Here is a 5,700-nt window from a genome sequence, read left to right on the forward strand (position 1 = left end):
ACACATCAGCAATGTGCACCAGGATCTGTAAGCATCTTATGAGAATTGTATGTAGCTTACCGTAGTCGTAGCCTTCCTCTAAGCCTTTTATTAATTGCATGAGTCACCGTAAATAAAAACGAGGATGGCTGAAATATTTTTGAAACTCACTTTAATCTTAATAATGTCAACTTTTCTAAAGCCTTTTTAAGAGTTTGCGTTATTCATTGGAAAGTATTACTTGCATATTTCATTACCTATGAAATATTTGCGCTTCCACATGTACCAAAAATGGACCTATCTATCAATATATCCCTCCTCTAGATATTTTACATTTTATACATGAACCTATCTCTTTACTTCCCCTGAGAAACCCTGCTCCCCTACGACTCTGAAGGCCCAGTTAGGCCCAGTGTGAGACACTATGTGAGACGGATATGTGGGGATTCCGTATGTATTTTGGTACGAAATCAAGTAGTTTAATTTACGTACGTATTTGATTGAAAATAGTTTGACGCCACACGTAAAAGACTGATGAAGGTAAAGGGTTGTTGATGGTTAGAACAGAACATAAGTACGCACATCATTGACTAAACGTAGGGTATGAATGGGACTTTATAGTGGTAGAGGAGGGTTTTCCAAATATACTGAAGGTCATGATGTTTAAGATTAGCTTCTTGTTGGTACAGGCTGGGCTTCCAAATATTATACTGTACAAACTGATGATGTCACTCTGAAAGCTATCTGTATGGTCAGATTTGAGGTCAGTGGTCTGTATGGTCAGAGTTCCAGGTGTTTCAGCACAACATGTCATCATGCCAGAGTGTTGAGATGACACGCCGACTTGAACCGTCGATCATGTTTGTGCAAAAAGTGCTTTCCCACTGTGTTGAGAATCACGATTTAACTTGCAAAGGCGTTGTACTTTTGGCCTCACGAACATACAGTAATGAGGTTTAACGCAAACAGGTACAAGGCCACTGTAGTTTATTTGGCTGGTAAGATATTGCACTGCGAGATGTGGACTGTAAGGGTGTCCATCTGTAATAGTTGAATAGCAGGGTAGAGAGTTGTAAAACAGACTCGCATGTTTCAACGAGTCACAGTCATACCGGTATTACTGCAAAACAATGCATTAAGTGCAGTAAATAAATATAATACATATTCTATCACGTTTTAATATTAGGTAAAGCATAACGCAGTCTTTGTTGGAAAAAAATATGCAAGCATGTGGCGGTCCATTGATTCAGTATGCTGAGAGAATGAGTAGAGTGGGCTTCACAGAAAAGTGTTACATCAGACAGGTCAGAAATGTAATGAACAATGTGTAAGGATTGTAAAGTAACAAATTAGTTGTTGGAAGAGTTCTCCTACAGTTCTCTGAGGAATCTTCAAGCACACATCTGGGTTCCTCTAAGAACTAATTTTGTCACCTATTGGTTCTTCAGAGAACTTTTAAGGCTTCTAGGACTTTTATTTTCTACAGTGTGTTTGTACAGGAAGGAGGGGGACAATGATGTGAATATTATGACCAGGCCAATACAAGGTTGCTTCCATTGTGGGATTGGAGAGTTTATGCAGAGAGAGTAGAGAGAGAGAGGTTCCATTGGCCCATTGTTTCTGGGTTCTATTATTGCAAGGGGGAGAGGGGGGAAATTCCCCTAGACCTAGGCAGACCTAAGGACTGTTCTATTCAATGCTAGGAGTATTATGACACGCCACTTTAGGCAGACCGGAATCTGGTCATGTTAGGTGCCCATAGCAACTTATTACATTGGCATATCTCAATATACTTAAAGAATCTCTGGTTTATGGGTAATGTTCAGCCCAGAGCCATGGAATTCAGAGTTGTGACAACCAGGGTACAGGAAGTGGGATGTTGACATGATTCACGTAGATTCAAATAGTTCTAGGCTGCAGCTTTCTTTTGCCTACATATTAACACGGAACCACTACCGTACAAAACAAGCAAAAATAATGTAGAAATGAATTAAATCCAATGGCATTAACTTTTACTGCACTTTCTGTGTTCGACACTCACTTCCTAGAACTATTTTGGAGCTGTGTCAATTTGTGTGTCAAAGGCTCCATGGGCCGCGATCTTTGTGTAAAAATGAAACACGGAGGTGAATGGGATTAGCCTAACTCTTACCGTATTTTCGGGACCAAAAGGCGCACTGGGTCAAAAGACGCACCATCAGTGACCGTGATTTTTTTCACACACAAGACGCACGGGGTTATAAGGCGCACTTTTTAAAGCATGTTTTTCCAATGAAAATAAACGTTTCAAGCCATGTACTATGCATAGAGTAATAGATTCATATAAAACACCGAAAGGGCCTGGCTTCCTCCGCTGCTGCGTCTCTCCCCCTCCCTCCCACACAGCGTCACTCCCTCCCTCCATTATGCATTCCTATTTATATTACCGGTAACCTATTATTAATGAAATGAAACATGTGTCAAATATGTCAAACTTTATTCTTCTCAAATTTTTTCATTTTACACTTCGGATAGTTCAAAAATGCAAATAATAATCACTCACGTTTTCAAGGATCCACTGCCATAAGGCAACAACTGTAAATCCATTAGATTCCATTTACCGGTAATTTCATAAATCCATTTGACTCCCTCAAACAGCGGGGATGGAACAGCACGTGAAAGAACAGTCAAATGAAGAACAGTTCTCCTGCAAGTAATGAACGTAGGCTTAGAATTTTACGCACTTCGAGATAAAAAGTTCATTCCTCCTCCATAAATCCCTGAAACTCTTCATCCTCTGTGTCCGAGTTAAAAAGCTGGGCAAGTTCGGCAATGAGCATGGCCCGCTCGCCCTCATCGTCCCCATCCGAGTCAGTGTCGTTGTCATTTTGCTGTGCATTGATGATTCCTGCCTTGGCGAAAGCTCGGACAACGCAGGTGACTGGTACCTTAGCCCAGGCATCCACGATCCACTCGCAGATGGTGGCGTAACTCGCCCGTCGCTGCCTCCCTGTCTTGGTGAAAGTGTGTTCGCCTTCGGTCATCCAGAGTTCCCACGCCGCTCGCAATTTGGCTTTGAACGACCTGTTCACACCAATGTCTAAAGGTTGGAGCTCTTTGGTCAACCCACCCGGAATCACGGCAAGCACCGAATTGGTTTGCTTCACTTGGGTTTTCACAGCATCAGTGAGATGAGCCCGCATGGAGTCGAAAATCAACATTGATGGAATTTGATGGAAAAAACCACCCGGTCTCTTGACATAGACTTCTCTGAGCCACTCACTCATTTTCTCCTCATCCATCCAGCCTTTGGGGTTAGCTTTGATGATGACACCGGGCGGAAACTTTTCTTTTGGCAAAGTCTTTCTTTTGAAAATCACCATTGGAGGTAGTTTCTGACCGTTAGCCTGAACACCCAGGACAACCGTGAATGATGCCTTCTCGTTCCCTGTCGTTCGTACCGACACTGTGCTGGTTCCAGTTCTCTCGACAGTCCGGTTCACGGGAATGTCAAAGGTGAGTGGGACCTCGTCCATGTTTATCACGTTCTCTGGCGGGATACTCTTCTCAGCGATCGTGTCCTTGCAGTAGCTGCGGAAAATGGTTAGCTTCTCCTCATAATCTTTCGGCAGCTGCTGCGAGACCGTCGTTCGAGTACGGATGGAGAGATTGTGCCTTCTCATGAAGCGAAAGCACCAAGAAGGGCCCCCTCGAAAGTCGTTGATCTCCATGTCCTGCGCCATCGTTATTGCCTTGAGTCGGATTGTTATTGTAGAGACGCTTCTACACGCCGCTCTCTGCTCCATAACCCACTGCTCTAGCTTGTCCTCCAACTGTGGCCATCTTGCCTTGTTCCCTCTGAAACTTTTTTGAGTTTTTCTAACTTGACGCAGTTCATTCTCTTGTTTTCTCCATTTCCGGACCATTGATTCATTTATGTTGTACTCTCTCCCAGCAGCTCTATTCCCGTGTTCTAATGCGAAACCGATAACCATAAGCTTAAAGCCAGCTTCGTAGGAGTGCCTCTTAGCAGGTGCCATTGTGTACAGTAACAGGTGGAATTGTGTACAGTAAGAGCTACTGTACAGCTACTGTATCCCGCGCAAAGCTCCCGACTATGGTGGCCTGTAATGGCCATTCGTATTTCGATAACATGCGGTTACTTTTTCCGGTTTCATTAGCAGCGGCCGTCTTTTTTTTTATTTTTTTATTTTTTTAATAAAAACACACATAGGACGCACTGGGTTATAAGACGCTCTGTACATTTTTGACAATATTTTAGTATTTTAAGTGCGTCTTATGGTCCGAAAAATACGGTACTTCCACGGCTCTGGCTCATCCCAGTCTCTCCACAGGAGGGTGAAGGCCACCGAGCATTGCTTCTGACAGTACTGCGGAGCAATGTCGGTTCCGACAATTTTGCATACCCCCGTACACCGGCAGCGTACTTCATGCATCATGCAAGCATAGCAGCCAGTGAATTCAACAATGGATTCGAATGAGCGACTCCAACAAAGATAGAGCTCAATTGTAATCCACAGTCAATGTCGGTGCACATTCAAAACAAGGAATCTGAATGTTGGCAGAGTACTGCTCTGCACATTGTCAGAGATGATATGTGGTGGCCTTGAGGGTTCTTTCGTTTGACTCCCATCAGCTCCAAAGCTCCTTTATCAAACCCACCCACCCCCACCGAACACACACACACTATAAAAAGGAGCACCCCCCCACACACACACACAAATATACAACTCCTTCATATAGCCTCCAGCCGTACAACACCCCCCCACACACACACACAAACAATCACCCACAAGGAGCTCCCCATTCCCTGCACACTTCCCTGTTTATCAAAGTCCACTGCGACCCCCAAACCCCTTCATGATCATCCCATCCCCCGACCAACCCTGTCCCCCACTACAGATGAAGTCCACACCCCGACTAATCCACTATGGAGTCCACCCCACGGTTAGCTAGAAAACTATACAAATTTGCAAATATTTGCACAGACATACAGTAAATAAAACATTGACACTGTTGTTGTACTGAAGGACATCAAAGGAAAATGACACTTTTTAAGAAAACTCTTCTGCTGTTCAGTTGTTTTTATGCATTTTTAAATAATTAAAAAAGAAAAAAATGTTTGCCACTGTATTTTATACAATGCAAAACATAACTGCTGATTCGAATGTTTAATTTCTTGAATATATATTGATATGAATTATATATCATGTGTATACTGTGAATATAATGGCCTTGGCACACATTTGAGTAATTGTATAAAAGAATAAACTGAATGCCTAACGAACAGACCTTGTGATATTTTTTTCTTTATAAATAGTATTTCCCTAGTTGTGAAAGAATCGACTGATCTGAAATCATGTCATAAAAGTTCATATGTAACAAATGTAAGGTGTTGTGATTTCATACATTGTATGTGGGTGGTACTACATATGTGTGCTTTCGTGCGTGCGTGTGTGTACATTTGTTCATACACGTAGACTTTATACAGCACACCATATAGGATCATACTTTATTTTCTTGAAAATGACACCAGAACACATTATGTTTTTTGACAGGGAATGTTAAGCAAAAATAAAAATAAAAAAGTAAAATACCTTATGGCATTTCCATTGATGGCCAGTTATCTCCAAAATAATTCACATTTATTCAGGTTTCATGAAGGCACTATTAGCAAAATCTCTCTCTCTCTCTCTCTCTCTCTCTCTCTCTCTCTCTCTC

This window comes from Engraulis encrasicolus, chromosome 12, assembly GCF_034702125.1.
Source record: "Engraulis encrasicolus isolate BLACKSEA-1 chromosome 12, IST_EnEncr_1.0, whole genome shotgun sequence".
Lineage (NCBI taxonomy): Eukaryota > Metazoa > Chordata > Actinopteri > Clupeiformes > Engraulidae > Engraulis > Engraulis encrasicolus.